The sequence below is a fragment of the Manis javanica genome, chromosome 5 (assembly GCF_040802235.1).
Source record: "Manis javanica isolate MJ-LG chromosome 5, MJ_LKY, whole genome shotgun sequence".
Taxonomy (NCBI): domain Eukaryota; kingdom Metazoa; phylum Chordata; class Mammalia; order Pholidota; family Manidae; genus Manis; species Manis javanica.
In genome coordinates, this window is record NC_133160.1 from 114,332,501 (window position 1) to 114,350,755 (window position 18,255).

An 18,255-nucleotide genomic window follows, 5' to 3' on the forward strand; every position below is an offset into this window, starting at 1 on the left:
ACCTCACACCAGTAAGGATAGCTGCCATCCAAAAGACAAACAACAACAAATGTTGGCGAGGCTGTGGAGAAAGGGGAACCCTCCTACACTGCTGGTGGGAATGTAAATTAGTTCAACCATTGTGGAAAGCAGTATGGAGGTTCATCAAAATGCTCAAAACAGACCTACCATTTGACCCAGGAATTCCACTCCTAGGAATTTACCCTAAGAACGCAGCAATCAAGTTTGAGAAAGACAGATGCACCCCTATGTTTATCGCAGCACTATTTACAATAGCCAAGAATTGGAAGCAACCTAAATGTCCATCGGTAGATGAATGGATAAAGAAGATGTGGTACATATACACAATGGAATACTACTCAGCCATAAGAAGTGGAAAAATCCAACCATTTGCAGAAACATGGATGGAGCTGTAGAGTATTATGCTCAGTGAAATAAGCCAAGTGGAGAAAGAGAAATACCAAATGATTTCACTCATCTGAGGAGTATAGGAACAAAGGAAAAAGTGAAGGAACAAAACAGCAGCGGAATTACAGAACCCAAAAATGGACTAACAGGTACCAAACGGAAAGGAACTGGGGAGGATGGGTGGGCAGGGAGGGATAAGGGGGGGAAGAAGAAGGGAGGTATTAAGATTAGCATGCATGGGGGGGAGGAAGAAAGGGGAGGGTGGGCTGCACAACACAGAGAGGACAAGTAGTGACTCTACAACATTTTGCTAAGTTGATGGACAGTAACCGTAATGTGGTTGTTAGGGGGGACCTGATATAGGGGAGAGAATAGTAAACATAGTATTCTTCATGTAAGTGTAGATTAAAGATTAAAAAAAAAAAAAAGAAAGGGAGAAAAGGGGGATTACTCCTTGATAGGAAAAAACTATTGATAAATCAAAGATCAACGCATGCTTTAAATATCCTTAATGTTGATCACTTAAAGGGTGTCAGATGATCAGCTATGGAAGTACTCTTTTCTGATAATATTCCTTTCTCTTAATAAAAAAAAAAAAAAAAAAAGCAGTTCCTGTGTGCTGACCTCCAATGAGTTCTGCACAGTGGTATAGAGGGCATGTCAAAGTGTGAGCAAAGGGTCTGTTTGTTTCTATGCAGAAGATCAAGGCCTAGCTTGGCTACCCAGAAAATGAACTAAGATATGATATGAGGAGGAGCTTCCGCCATCAGCACTCTCTGGAGGACTTGTGCCAGGGGGATGATCATCAAAAAGCCTCCACAGGGATCTGGGCGATGCTGCGATTGTGGCTGCATCCACCCCACCATCTCCTGGACTTGCCATTGGAATGAGGAGGGAGATGTCTAGGCTGGCATGTGCATACAGTGAGACAACGAATTTGATCAGATCTGTACTGTTGGAACTCAACCAGGAGTTGGGAGGGGTGCAAGTTGTAGCACTCCAAAATCTTATGACTATAGACTATCTATGGTTAAAAGAACATATGGGATGTAAACAGATCCCAGAAATGGGCTGCTTTAATTTGTCTGATTTCTCTCAGACTTTTCAAGTACAGTTGGACAATATCCATCATATCACAGACAAATTTTCACAAATGCCTAGGGTGCCTAAATGGTTTTCTTGGCTTCACTGGAGATGGATGGTAATTATAGATTTGCTTTGTTTATGTCACCGTATTCCTATTATGTTAATATGTGAGCGCAAATTAGTTGGTAGTTTAAAACCTATACATGCTTAAGGTACTCTACAAGAAGATATGTCAAAGAAATAATCAATCCTCCCATGTTTTCTTCCATATGCTACCTCTATAGCTTTTCTTCTTCCTTCCTAATTACAACCCTTAAATAGAATTCGTGCCTCATATCGAATTTACCGAGTATCATAATTCCTCCAGGTGGTAAAGATACCTCGAGACAAGTGCTGGGCATAGAAGCCACAGGGCATAAATCTGCAAAGAAGTAAAAAGCTAACCTTTTCAAACAATATGGCTTCTCTCTCACTTACCAACTTTACATTTCCCTGTATGGCTCCGGAAGATGACTGGTTAGCCAGAGACGGGTAAGATTCCTCAAGGGAGGAACAACCTAAGATAGGCACAGTCGCAGGGGGGCCATCAGGTGAGAATTTGGGGATCAACAGAGGTGAGGCTCAGAACCTCACCCCCCCTGCTTTGAGAGAAATCTTCTGCATCCATGGATGTTTTGCTGCCCTTGTCTAGCTTGGATTAATACTTAGTCCGTAGGCACACACCTGATCATCTACATTTGCCCTCTTACAACACTAAACTATGTTTTCTACCTTTATCTTGAATTTACCTACCACTTCAGCATTTTATTAAAAATAAAAAAATAATAATAATAAAGGGAGAAATGTGGGATCAACATATAAATCAAGTATAAAAATCAAACGAATATTCATATTTGACCTGATTGTTTATAGCTCATAATGCGTGATCAAAACCGAAAGTTTCTGTGATGACTGCCCTTGTACTGTTCACCATGTAAGAATTTATTCACTATGTAAGAATTCGTTCACCATGTAAGAACTTGTTCATTATGCTTCAGAAGATTGGAGACTGACGAGAATTAGGCTTGAGATGGATTAATGATTGTACATTGAGCATTGACCCCCCCCCTATACTGAATTTTATTGTTGTTAACAACCATTTGATCAATAAATATGAGATATGCCCTCTCAAAAAAAAAAAAAACCCTACATAAATGATGTGTTGTGTTATCGGCATTATAATTACCCCAGAGCTAAAATCTTCCCTTTGGATGGTCCTGAGCTGCCTAAAGCAATTTAGTTTCTGTTTCTTAAAAGTTGCAAGTTTAAGTTAGAGATCTAATGCTGAATGACAAGTTATAGATTAGGGCAGGTGGTTCAATTCAAAAATTTTTAAAAATATTTATTGAGCGCAAGCCATGTGTTAAGCACTGTGCTACTTTCTGATAGTATAAAAAATAAATACAGACATTTTCTAGGCTATCTAGAAGTTTACAATCTAAACACAAAGATAGATGCACACATAGTTAATCTCAAGTAAAAAGGCAATTATAATGAAAGAAGTGTGTATTGGTTTGCTTGACAGGGTCGCTAAACTCAGGGAAGGTTACCTGATAGAGAAAGCAACTGAGGTGAGTCTTGAAGTAGGAAATAAATCAAATTAATTAAAAATAGAGGAAGGGCAGCACTGGAAATATAGGGAACTGCATCCATAGATACCAACAGCTACAGCATTGAAGCATTTCTGGGGAAGTACAGGTCATCTGGTTTTATCATTACATGCATTGGGAGTGGGGTATGGCATGAAGTGGGACTAGAAAAAAAGGTAGAAGGGCCTAAATGAAAGAACTAAAGGCATCATTCCCCACCGTTCCCTGAAGCACTCTTCTGTATGTCATGACTGACAATGACATGATAAATATAAAGGGTGCTGGTCTTCCAGGATTGACAGCGAGAGGAAATGGGGGAGTCTGCCTGCCCACCATCTAAGGTCTTGATACATTGCAGTGAATGCTGTCACACCTTCCTCAAAGTAACATCTCATCCTGTGAAAAAGACCACATGTAAACTATTGAATATTGTGGACAAGAAGTGAAAGTGAGCTGAGGCATAGCCTGGGAGATGCAAAGGTAGGCAATGATAGGACTGGGTGCTTGGAAGCATGGGGGTAGCTTCAGTCACGTTGTCAGGGACGGTAGTCTAGGCAGCGGACCTTCTCCAGGGCAGATTTCCTAACAGAGGCCTGGTGTGAGGCTAAGTGGGAGGACAGACATGATGGGAGCAGTTTAAGAGGAAGAGCAGGGGAGTTAGGAAAAGTGGTTGCCAGGCTAGGTCAGTGTATTCTTTAGACAGTTGCTAAAACAGCATAATAGCATTACCTAAAAATTGTTTAGAAGCAATTTTTTGCCATCATTTTTCACTCCTGCTTATGACATGTAGAAAAGTCGAGGTCCCACAGCTGAAAGACTGGACAAAAGCTGGGCCATCGTGATTCTCATAGTCTTCATCTGGTTACAGATGTATCACTGTCTCCTCCTGAAGCTTTCGGGCTCCAGGATACAGGCGAACTGAATACTGGAAGAGTTCATCCTCTTCACTATCTGACACATCTCCTGGGACTGGGGCTGGAGCCCTGTGAATCCCCAACCTGTTTATACTGTCCCCCTAAAAGGCAGCTACAGAGGGCTGTGGTGTGACAAAGAGAACAGGTAAACAAATGTGAAAGTAAATATATTTATTTGTAAGTTTATTCATTCATTTGTAGTGTGCATTTATGTATTTGATAAGCACTGATTGAATGGAGAGAGATGACACTGGTAAATGTAACACAACATCGACTTTGGAGTCAGAGTGCTCAGTGTAAATCCCAGAGCTGCTGCTCGTAGCTGTGTGACTTAGGGGCGGTTGTGTCTCAGTCTCTGTTGGCTCATCTCTCAGCTGGAGCTATATATCTTCACCCTAAATGTTATATGGTTTAAAAAGGTTTATTCATTGAAGAATGCTGTTGGTATTTTGATAGGGATTGCATTGAATCTGTAGACTGCTTTAGCAGAATGGCCATTTTGATAATATTAATTATTCGTATCCATGAGTACGGGATATGTTTCCATTTATTGATATTTTCTTTAATTTCTCTCATGAGTGTATTGTAGTTTTCAGAGTATAGGTCTTTCCCTTCCTTGGTTTGGTTTATTCCTAGGTATTTTACTCTTTTTGATGCAATTGTGAATGGAATTGTTTTCCTGATTTCTCTTTCTGCTAGTTCATCATTAGTGTATTGGAATGCCACAGATTTCTGTGTATTAATTTTGTATCCTTCAACTTTGCTGAATTCAGGTATTAGATCTAGTAGTTTTGGAATGGATTCTTTAGGGGTTTTTATATACAATACTATGTCATCTACAAACAGGGACAGTTTGACTTCTTCCTTGCCAATCTGGATGCCTTTATTTCTTTGTGTTGTCTGATTGCCATGGCGAGGACCTCCAGTACTATGTTGAATAAAAGCGGGGAGAGTGGGCATCCCTGTCTTGTTCCCAATCTTAAAGCTTTCAGTTTCTCGCTCTTAAGTATAATGTTGGCTGTGGTTTTGTCATATATGGCCTTTATTATTTTGAGGTACTTGCCCTCTATACCCATTTTGTTGAGAGATTTTATTATGAATGGATATTGAGTTTTGTCAAATGCTTTTTCAGCATCTATGGAGATGATCATGTGGTTTTTGTCCTTCTTTTGGTTGGTGTGGTGGATGATGTTGATAGACTTTCGAATGTTGCACCATCCTTGCATCCCTGGGATGAATCCTACTTGATCATGATGGATGATCTTTTTGATGTATTTTTGAATTCGGTTTGCTAATATTTTGTTGAGTATTTTTGCATCAATGTTCATCAAGGATATTGGTCTGTAATTTTCTTTTTTTGTGATGTCTTTGCCTGATTTTGGTATTAGAGTGAAGTTGGCCTCGTAGAATGAGTTTGGGAGTATTCCCTCCTCTTCTGCTTTTTGGAAAACTTTAAGGAGGATGGGTATGAGGTCCTCACTAAATGTTTGATAAAATTCAGCAGTGAAACCATCTGGTACAGGTGTTTTGTTCTTAGTATTTTTTTGATTACCAATTCAATTTCTTTGCTGGTAATAGGTCTATTCAGATTTTCTGTTTCTTCCTGGGTCAGCCTTGAAAGGTTGTGTTTTTCTATAAAGTTGTCCATTTCTTCTAGGTTATCCAGTTTATTACCATGTAATTTTTCATAGTATTCTCTCATAATTCTTAAGATTTCATTCTTTTTAATGGCTGAATAATATTCCATGCAGCACACACACACACACACACACACACACACTACATTTTCTTTATCCATTCACCTATTGATGGACATTTAGGCTGCTTCCATATCTTGATTATTGTAAATAATGCTGCAATAAACATAGGAGTGTATATATCTTTTCAAATTAATGATTTTGTTTTCTTCAGAAAGACTCCCAGAAGTAGAATTACTGGGTTGTATGGTAGTTCTATTTTTCATTTTTTGGGAAACCTCTTACTGCCTTCCAGAATGGCTGCACAATTTACATTCACAACAGCAGTGTAAGAGGGTTCCCTTTTGTCCACATCCTCTCCAATGCTTGTTATTTCTTGTTTTGCTGCTACTAGCATGGGCGTCTTTAAAGTTTTCCACTGGTTCTGGAGTCTCTAGTGAGCTTGTGTGCTTTGTGTACAAGTCCACTGAAGCTGTGTGAGGGCCTTCTTCTTCAGCCCTAGGAAGTCTTTAATGTGGATAGTCTTTAAAGACTCTGGTTTGGATAGGGCACCCAAAGCAGCCTGCTGTTCCCGCATAGCATGGGTGTCCCTAATGTTCCTTTCTTCACCAGACTCAGGTTAACAATGGGTCATTTCTTCTTTTTGCCTTCCCGCTCCTTTTGAATAATTATAGGAGAAATATTCTCTCTACCTTTTTTCTAGCAGAGAAAACAATATTTATATAAGAATCTTGGACTGTGCTATTCGAGACCCCTTGCCTTATTTATATTAATGATTATATTAATATGAAAATCATGCAAACGAATAATTCCTTTAGGGGTGTGCAGTTATTGTGTGGTGGGTGATCATGACTCACTCCTCTGCATACATAAAACATATTAGGTTTATGGGTGATGAATAGAATCCAATCCACAGCCCATTTTGCTGCAAGATAATTACTCACAGGTTTTTAATGTGGTAATGACTGCCTTTGTCAGGTTTTGACTAATCATACTCAATCTTCAGGTAATGCTGGGGTGGGACAGAGATTTGGTTAACAGTTCTTCTAGCATTTAAAATCTACTATTGGTAGGCATATCATGAAAACATTTATTATTTTAATAAAAATATTAAATTGGTCCCAAGATGTATTTGATTATCAGATAGATCAAATTTTCATGCTACTTGGCCTCTGAGTGGTTGTTGGACTTCTTGAACCTGGTGCAATCCCACAGAAACCCAGGGCTGAAGAGGAATAGGACTGGAGCAAAGCTCAGAGACTCAAGGCAGTCATCCTTCTGGGCATGAAGGAAGAATAGAAACCAGTATATTCATTCCTTTGCTATAGAGCAGTTTTGAAATTAGCCACTAGCCGCATGTGGCTATGGCATATTTGGAATGTGGCTAGGCAGAATTGACCTGTCCAGTACAAATGAAATACACACCAGATTTTAAAGGCTCAGTATCAAGGAAGAATGTAAAAAGCTCATTAATAATTTTTATATTGATTACATGTTAAATGATAGTTTGATATATTGAGTTAAATAAACTTCATTATTCAAAGTAATTTCACTTGTTTCTTTTTACTTTTTATAAGGTGGCTACTAGTACATTTAAAATTACATAGGTGGCTTTCATTATGTTTTGACTGGACAGCACTACTCTAACAGCTTGCCTCAAAGTATATAAATGAATATTGCCCTGAAGTCACCTCATTTCATGTTTGGGTCCTTTCATGAAGTGTTTATCAACATTATGGTTTTCCAATGCATTTCAGCCAGGTTCTCAAGAAAGCCCAGTAAACAAAGTAGCTAGGAATAGTCTAATGCATTTGCTTGCCTAAACACGTAGGATGTTGCATGCTGTATTTCTTTTAAACTGCAAGTGACGAACAGTCCACAAACACTTTAGCTGGATTATATGGGTCATCAACTCAATGTTCATGTGGGTGTAAGAGTAACTCTGACAGAAGAAAATCCCACTGAAAATTTCCAGTTGCCTCTTAAGATGTCATCAGTTGTAAACTGTGTCAAATACCAAAATGTATCATTCGGATTATACAGGAAATGACCATTGATGGGTACAGAAATGATAAATTCAGAGATCAAAATATACAATGGTCTAGTTAGTTGTATGCTGAAGAATACAGATATTCATTCTTGGAAACATAAATTAAATGCTTTAACCTTAATTGAGCTATATTCTTTTAGAACTTAATGGATAAGGGTAATGGAAATGATAAGGGTTTTGTAACAGCCAGAGGCTTGTGAAAACCACAGTCAGCAACTCAATAGTGGTAGCAAGCTACACGGGCATCTCTAAACTACAGTTTTTAACCTGTCAAATGAGGGCAATTATGTCAGCTTTTTACAGATATTGTTATATAAAGAAACCATCAAAATAAAAACTAGCTAATATTAATAGTAGAATTTCATGAATCATTTTTGTGAAGGGATCTCTTAGTCCTGACTTCTACAGCAAATATTTCCATGTGCAGTAAACTCTTGGTTTCTACCTTATGACATACCCTGAGGGCACATCAAACACATAGTAATTCAGTGATCACCAGATGCAGAGCACTGGGCCTCATATTGAAGGGACCCAACACTGAATCTGATTCACATCATACAAGGAATTGATAGTTTTAAGGTAGAGAAGACATCCACATATATAGAAATAATGCAGAGTAGATTACTCTAAATATCTCAAGATAGTTTTGGACACTGACACAGAATGGCTGGTAGGATCCAGGTCATGTCTATCAGAAAACCCAGGGCTAGCCCCAAGGAGTGTGATGTGTGCTGGAGATAGACATTGGTAACTTTCCATATGGATAGAGCCTTGAAGCAATGGGACAGGGCGGGCTTCCTTCAGGTGATGTCTGAAAGGGAAGGAAAGTGAAATAAAGGGAAGGAAAGAGAGAAGGATGACTACAAATGTTATGGAACACACCTAGGAGAGGAAAGAGGAAGAGAATGAAAGATGAGGTCAAAGAAATTGTTCAGATAGGAGAAAGAAGATGTCCAAATTGACTCCATGCTTTTCCAGCCCCCTCGCTGTTAAGGGGCTTCAACGCAGATATTCCTAAAAGGATTCAATCTTCTCAATTTTTTTTTCCTCAGTCCTCTCTCCTCCATTACAACTTTACTCTGATTTCTCTGTTTCCCAGACTGCTTCTCCTGGAACCCGCTTTGGCTCTGTTTGCTTCGTGCCCACACTGTATGCCTCTCTCTCTCCTTTGTCCTCACTGTGCAGACCTCAAGCAGTGCCAGGGCCCTGATCTCATGCATTCCCAGGCAGATAGGGCACGGAAGACTGCAGTGCCACTCCTAGCCCTGCAACTATTTCACTGAATGGAACAGAGTAAAACAAACTCTGAAGTGGAAAACGAATATTCTATTTATACCAATGTCAAACACAAATGAGTTTAGCATTATTTCCCTATTTACTGGAAAGATGCCTGATGAGTGTTCAACTGTGTATGTTAAAAAACTTGAATTTGGAGAGAAAACACCTTTATTTTAAGGCAATGTGCTTTCTCAAAGACAGATTTTTAGTGAGGTCTTCATGGCAAACTTTATATGTATTGAAAGTCTACATATCTGAGATTGTTTTTGAATTTTTCCAATTAGAATATTGATATAGAGATATTTTTTTTAGACAGATTTTTTGGGAAAAAATCAGATACAAATAGTTGACTGTTTAAGAAATCAAATCAAAGTGTATTACAGATGACTTAGAGATAGAAAAATGTGGCAGAGTGTGGAAGATACAGGTTGTCAGCAGAACTTTAATGTTCAATAAAAGGCATACACATAAATTGAAAATGCTATTTACAGACTTTTCTCCTATGGATATTTATATATATATATATATATATATATATATATATATAAAAGCATTGTGTACTCAAGATACTGTAAGTTTATATAAACTCTTGGGATCTGGGAATTAGACATTTAGGGAGGAATTCAATTTGTTACACCTGCAGAGGGCTGGAGACAGGTTAGATTAAGACTTAGAAGAGTTGTCTTTCCATGGCTCACTATTCTTCTATTCTGTCTTTGCCAAGACAACCATGTAAAAGAGTCACTAAAAAGTTGTTTTGATGTGACACAGTAAGAAGAAACTATAGAAAAACTTGGTTGCATGTACTATCAATCGGCGTAAGTTGGATCGGGCTCTCTTCATATAATCTTCTGCTGGTCTAGATACAGTAGCTGGCATTTACCAACATGTGTGTTAACAATGAATGCTTTTGTTTATATTAGTGAGGAATGTAAAGACCAAGGAAACAGCTAAAGAACAGTGTGTTCATAAAGCATAAAAGGAGAGGAAGAATAAAGATGATTAATAAGTTATTTTAAAGAATACTTATGACAATACACATACTTTATCAGTGCACCTGTAGGCATTTATCTTATAATTCTGCAATGTTCATATATCACGTTGATACTTCTGTCCCACATGAGAAGTGTGAACATTGAAGTAGCTTTTATGGGAAAGATAATACTCCTTTTAAACAATAACAACAACAAAAGACCAATCTGCCCTCCTTTAATCTGTCTTTCAGTCTACGTTCCCTGGAACCTATGTATATGTTCTCTTGCTTCATTATCTATATGTTTAATGTTCAACTAGATTATATCTTCTTCCTGGGCAGTGTATCTTCTATTCTCTGTGCACAAAATAATTTCTTTCTTCTCACTTAATATTTTATATTTCATTCATGTCATAATAGATAAATATGAAACATCTGTGGATGAATGAACAAAGAAACAAATGAATAAATGAATGCACATACAAACACATTTTTAGACTGCTAGACTATAATCTCCTTGAAGGCAGGAAACTTGTCTCAACTTTGCCTACAATGCCATGACCAGAGTGACCAAAAAACAAAACAAACCTCCCAGAAACAAAAAACAATTTCAATAAATACATTGGCATTACCCCCGCCCATGCCCCCAAGGATCCTACACTAGGTGTCAGTATCTTTCTCAGTTTCTAGGCACTTAAGACCCCTCCTAATTAATTGCAAGCATCATCTGTATCTGAGGCATCACCAGCACATAGTAGGTCCTCAGTAAGTGACTGTCACCTGTCAAGTTGTGAATGTCATCTACCATTTTCCATTAACACAGAGACCAAAATACAAAGACAAAATAAGCCAAATTCAGGAATGTAATATTGTGGTTTTGATAACAAAAATAAACATTTTTATAAAAGGTGTTTGATTGCTTTAAGTGGAAGCACTTTTAGGGTCTTTATTTCATGTGTTATTTCCTTGTTTACAAAGGTACTAAGAGTGATGTGCATGTACTTTAACGTTTATCCAGGTTAATGATCACTGAACTCTGGTGACAAATTTACCCAGATTGTTTGCCACACCTCCATCACACGGCCGCTGGAGAGCCACCGGCCAGAGCAAGCAAAAGGAAGTCGGTTCCAGCTATTGTACTTATCAGAGGCTTCAATGAAAAGCAAGCCTTCTGATTGAAAATGATCACTTGCAACTAACTCTCCCATAGGAGTAGAGCAGTGTTCTCCAGGCCCTGCACTGGAAATACCTTCTTGTTTCATATTGGTGGCTAATGCCTCCCAAATGGGAAACTCAGTCAAACACAGCACCCTGCTTGTGGGCTATGCCAAAGATCTCACTGACAATGCTACTATGTTTCAACCCTATGTCCTTGAATCTTAAAATAATTAGTGTGCATTTGTAACAATTAGGTTTATTACTACAATGATTTGATTTGCCAATAAGTAAAATGTACAAAAGGTTTATCAGTTAGCATAAATACAAGGAGCATTCTAGGCTATTCAAAACCATGAAACTGGGAGCTGTCTTCAGAAAAGGAAGGTAGAACCTTTTAAAAGTGGGTGTTGGTCTTTATTTTGACTTGGAAGCTCACAAAATTGGTGTGAATTAGCTCTTCTTCCTACTGCACCTTGCGACAAATTGTGATTATTTGAGTCCATGTTTCCCCTGGTAGTCCCTTTTTTACATTTAAAAAAAAATTTTGTTATTATTAATATACAATTACATGAGCAACATTATGGTTACTAGACTCCCCCTATTCCCCTGGTAGTCCCTTTATAACAAGCAATGTATCTTATTTTCCCATCCCTAGCATTCAGCCTGGAACTTCTTGGAGATCACTGAATCGTCCCTGAAACTGAATCTGTGAACATATTTGCATTCTCCAAGCTTTAGTCCTACATGGATTAGAAATGCAGTGTCTGTGCATGAGATGTAGTTACAGCTAAGCAGAGGAGTTCCTGGTTCAACAGGTTATTGATTGCAGTCAGATATGGGTGGAGAAGTAAGAATATTTTGGTTTTGATTTCCTTTACCTTTCAGATGCCCTTGCAAAGTAAAGAAATTAGCTGGACTTATTTGAATATTTCTTTCAGTTGCCTTTTTTTTTAATTTTTAATTTTGGTATCAATATAAAATCACATGGGCAACATTGTGGTTACCAGATTCCCCCCATTATCAAGTCCCCACCACTACCCCATTACAGTCACTTTCCATCAGCATAGTAAGATGCTATAGAATCACTACTTATCTTCTTTGTGCTACACTGTCTTCCCCATGACCCCCCCTACATTATGTGTGCTAACTATAGTGCCCCTTATTCCCTTCTCCCTCCCTTCCCATCCACCCTCCCCAGTCCCTTTTCCTTTGGTAACTGTTAGTCCATTCTTGGGTTCTGTGAGTCTGCTGCTGCTTTGTTCCTTCAGTTTTTGCTTTGTTTTTATGCTCCACAAGTCAATGAAATCATTTGGTACCTGTCTTTCTCCACCTGGCTTATTTCACTGAGCATAATACCCTCTAGCCATCCATGTTGTTGCAAATGGTAGGATTTGTTTTCTTCTTATAGCTGAACAATATTCCATTGTGTATATGTACCACATCTTCTTTACCTATTCATCTACTGATGGATACTTAAGTTGCTTTCATTTCTTGACTATTGTAAATAGTACTGCAATAAACATAGGGGTGCATATATCTTTTTGAAACTGGGCTTCTACATTCTTAGGGTAAATTCCTAGTGGAATTCCTGGGTAAAATGTATTTCTATTTTTAGTTTTTTGAGGAGCCTCCATACTGCTTTTCACAATGGTTGAACTATTTTACATTCCCACCAGCAGTGTAGGAGGATTCCCCTTTCTCTGCATACTTGCCAGCATTTGTTGTTTCTAGTTTTTTCTATGTTGGCCATCCTAACTGGTGTGAGATGATATCTCACTGTGGTTTTAATTTTCATTTCCCTGATAATTAATGATGTGGAGCATCTTTTTATGTGCCTGTTGGCCATCTGAATTTCTTCTTTGGAGAAGTATCTGTTCATATCCCCTGTCCATTTTTTAATAGGGTTATTTGCTCTTTGGGTGTCGAGGCATGTGAGTTCTTTATATATTTTGGATGTTAACCCCTTGTCAGATATGTCATTTACTAATATGTTCTCCCATACTGTAGGATGACTTTTTGTTCTGTTGATGGTGTCCTTTTCTGTACAGAAGCTTTTTAGCATGATGTAGTCCCATTTGCTCTTCAGTTGTTTTTTAACTAGAGAACTTCTATGTCTCTGAAACTCTGCATACAAGAGGATGGAGATTTCCATGTACTTGGGAGAAATGCAAGCCTCTTTCACTGGTGCTGACTGAGAATTTTGCACGTACAAAGCCTAAAGGAATCTAGTCTCTACTCTCTAAATGCTTAATGACTCCAGAGAAAGATAAAAATTTTAGATAGCAACAGGATGTGTTTATCACTGTAGGATATCTTATGTCACTAAGGAAATCTTTGCCCAAGCTCCGATTCTTTTCAGGCATTCCCTTCACTTTCACTGTTGAGTTCTGGTAGACCTTAGAAAAATTTTAGCTTTTCCATTGCCTGACACCTGAGGCTGGGGCAGAGCCTGCTACTCATCTTGATCTAGATTCTTATCCCCATGCTTTGTCTCTTCTTTGTGCTGGGCCAGCGTTGATTTAAAGGTGGCTTTGTATGAAAAGAGATATGACCTAGTTGTAAAGGAGGGGCTAATTGGATGTCTTGTGTTATAAGGAGAATTTCTTCAAACTTTTCCTCAAAAATAGGAATCTCTGTGTGTTCTTACACAAAATCTGGCTTTGAACCATTCCATCATACCACTAAAGTATCCTTTTCTGTCTTCTCTAAGGAAATAAATGCCTCCAAATCAGGAAGAGAACATGACTTCAATTTTAAATAATGTTTTTGTCTTCTGTCTTTAATTCCCAGTTAACATATAATGAAAAAAATAGGGGCAATCCTTATATGTCTATGAACTAGTCAATGACTTTTAATAGACATGAATCCAGTTGTTAATCTGGGTAAAATATGGGAACAAAAGGAACAATGATCTCCTTTTTTGTGTTCTGGAATGTCTAAGATGGACAGTTATCCTGATTATATGCTCTAACGTTGTCCGCCCCGTACCGATGTCATTGATGTAGAAATGCAGTGCTAATTTGTTATCCAACTAGTTCTTCTCATACTTAACATAATCTAAGCCACAAAGCGTATGTTTATTTTTGTCTATAACTATATCCTGCAGATTGTCTACACTCATTTTGGATAATCATGATATCGCCACTTCAACTGGACTTGCTTGCTTCGAACTGGGATCATGGCTTCTTTGCATATATAAATACTCAGATAGCTTCAATTCACTCTTTAACAGCATATGGAATAGGGGAGATGCATCGAGGAAAATACATCACTTTATTTAACCAGATGTCTCAAAATTTCAACTTCTCCCTTCCTATTTCATGACTGTTAAAACAGCTGATTTCTAGGTAGGCTGTTCTGAACCACAGTTTGGTAATTTCTGATTTATTAATTAAGGCTCTGTATTATCAAGAATAAGATTGCTATATTCCTATTAGTAAGAAGATTATACTGTTTGGCAAAGGATCATATTTACTTTGCAAACAATACCTTGGTCTCAACAGAGCATGGCTCCTTGGGCAAAAGCGGACTTCCCAAAAGCATTTGAGTGCACTACTGCCCCATGAGATTAGGTCTGTGAGCATACTTTATGCCATCTGAGGTGGATGCTGGGAATAGAGTTGTTTCTAATCCCCATGCTTCAGTTACCACTTTACAAAATAGAAATGAAAATCGACACATGTGGGAGGTGTGATGAGTGACCATCATAACCTAGCCAGCTTACCTTGGCAACGAGTGCTGGAGTGCATATGACCTGTTTTTGGGGGAGGGAGGTGATGCCCTATTATTTCTGTCTAAAGCAGTCCTTACTGTTATGGCCTCTACCTGCGACTACTGATACAGAAGTGCTGGCAAAATCATCCCAAACTCTTTGTGACTGGTTTCTGCCTCTAGACAAAGCACATAGGCTCTAGACAAGAAGTGGGGAAAGAAGGCATCTTATCAGAAAGTATCACCTGGAGAGAAGCTGAGTTTGCAGGGGTGGCGACTTGCTGTCTCAGTATTAAAGATCCCTGTCCTCAATAAAAAGGGCTTGAGAAATTCTTTCCTCCATTTCCCCTGGCCCTTTCCTCATGATCCTTTTCAGTCTCTCTAGCTTCTGGGTAACTTGTTCTTTGGATGAACCAAACCTCATAATATATATATATATGACAAACTGGTAGCATTTTAAAAGACTGATAATCTCTGATGTTGGCAAGAGTCACATTTTACATCACTGTTGGAATTCAAAATGGTACAACCTTGAGGGCTGGGGGCAATTTGACATTGTTTACTAAAACTAAAAGTATGCATACTTTAGGTATGGTTGTAGAAATGCCCTTAAGCCGGGGGCTTTTGGAGCCAGCCAGCAGCCTTCCAGAGCTGATATACATTTTGACTCACTTCTAATCATCAAGAAAACTGATAGGTTACTATAAGAGTGTAAAGACACATGTAATAGGAGTTAACATTATTGACATTTTTTGTATGCTAGGTATTATACTAATCATGTGTGTTAATTTACTTAATCCTTATGACAGTATAAGGTACTTTTATTGTCAACCTCAACTTAAAGATTATGAAATTTAGAGAATAAATAACTGGCTTAAAGTCACACAGGTAGTGGGTGGCAGGACAGGATTTAACTCGAACAATTTGTCTCCCAAGGAGCCACTAGACTTAGCCATCTTTCCTCCTCCTGATCAAGTTGCTTATTTCAGCATGTTTGTAATAGGGGGGAAAATTAAACCATCTAAATAGCACCATTTCCAAGCTGTTTCTTGGAATTTCAAACAACTATTAAAATGAGCTAGATACTGCCAAATGAGCTAACTGAAAAGACACCCATTATGTATTTTGCTAATTGAAAAAATGAATTTTAAATTATATATATTAGGCTCTCATTTTTGTACAGTATCAAAGCAGACACAATTAAAACTCCCAAATCTGTGTTTGAATAAGAATAGGAACTAACCTGAAATGATCTACTATGCTGAATTGCTAATAATGGTTAATTCTGAGGTATGCAGTTGGAGGTGAAAAGGATGGGAGTATTGCTTTTACTTTATAGCTCGCTCTGTTGTTTTATTTTCTGTGAGCATTTATCACTTTATGTTTTGAAATTTAAAAAGAAAAGAAAATGTAACCACAGAAAATCAATACATAGCATTGTACAAACATTGACCTTCCTATGCTTACCTTAAATAAATACAAAGGGAGATTTTTGTATCTTAGTACACTTTTGGAGTGCACCCCGAAGAGCCTCTACTGCGCTGGTGATCAGTCGGTCACAGGCCTTCCACAGGACTCGGCCTCACAATGCTGAATAAACATGCAGCTGGTCCCCCTCTCCCCAACCTCATGACCCAATTCAGTTCCCCTGAAAAATATTAAAGTGGGATAAGAACAGTGCTACCTCACAAGAGCAATGATGAGAACTGGGTAGAAATGAAGTTCCTGAAGAAGAGCTTGTGTAACTCATGGCTAGGCTACACCTGTGACCTTTGGCCTCAGCCAAGCCGTGCTTGGTTCAGAATGGCCAGATTCAGCAGTTATAGCCCTTGCACTCTGGAGGCCTAGTGAGGATGGTATCCACGGGGGGATATGACCTGCGACCCCCAGCGGATGCCTGAAACCGAGGATAGTGCCAAGTCCTATGTGTGCTGTTTTCGCCTATTCGCCCACACCCATGATAAAGTTTCATTTACACACTGGGCACAGTAAGATTTTAACAACAATAAAACAATAACTAATAATGAAATGAAAAAATCATAATGACATACTGTAATGAAAAGTTCCGTGAATGTGTTCTCTCTTTCTCTGTCTCAAAATACCTTATTGTACTGAGTGCGCTCCTTCTTGTAGTGGTGTGAGAAGATGGAATGCCTCTGTGATGGATGAAGTGACGTGAGTGATGTAGGCATTGCGATGTAGTGTTAGCCTACTGCTGACCTTCTGACACTGTGTCAGAAGGAGCATCCTCTGCTTCTGGACCATGGGGGACTGAAACCTCAGAGAGCAAAACCACGGCTAAAGGGGGACAGCCCCACCTGGAAAGAATTCTGGCCTGTTCTTCTCAGAAACTCAGTTTTTCAGCTGAGTAGCCAACCTAGTTTCGTGCAGGAAAGGACATTAGAAATCTCATCTTATAGTGGTTTGCTGGAGCCAGCTGGCTGTGTGCATCTCATCCCAAATCTGAGTTTAGTGACCTTGTGTCTCTGAAATTGGCCATGGTGGGAATACTCACACCAGAGAAATCAGCAACTGTTAGAAATCAAGTTTCCTCAGTCAGTAAAGAATTTCTGGCACATCACTGCCCTCATTCTAAACCATTAATACAGAAACTTTCAAAGTTGTTCAAAGGTTTTGAAACCATACTATCTGCCTTGAGAAATGCAAAAGGACTTCTACTCCCTCACAAAGGACCAGTCACGTGGGGATAGATGAAACCCTTAGGTATCGCCTGTGCGGGAAGAGAGCAGTCATTCCCCAGCAGATTCAGAAGTGGAGCTAGAAGAATCTATCAGCCTTATTCTTACTTTACATGTTCCCCACCATGCCCTACAAAACCTCCATCCCTAAAGTGAAAGAAGGAGGGTAAATATTTATCATCACTATCTGGGTGGTAAATGAACTTGGGGGAGAAGAAACAGCTTATGGTAAATCCCCAAAACACTCATCTCTGCATGCCTGAGCCCCATATCCCCCTAAGGTCCACGTACACCAGGACAAAGTCCCACTCACAATATTTCCTCCCAATCTATTTTTCTTAGTTCAATGTCAGTTATGGAGGCTTAATGACCTTTCTTATGAGGAAATCTATTTAATTCTAGGAGAACAAGCCATAAGGTGACAGGCGACATGAGTAACATTCCTCTGAATTTTTTCCTCATTGGGAGTATTTAATAAGAAGCAACTCTCCTTAACCAGCAGTGACAGATGCTAAACGTGCAGCACTTCTTTTCTCACCAGACCTGTCTGGGAACCCAGCCTTGAGGGGTGCTGGCTTCAACACACTGGTCCGCCTGGCACGCAGCTCTCACTGCCAGTGACATGCCTCGTCCTGTGATCCTTAGCCAGCCTG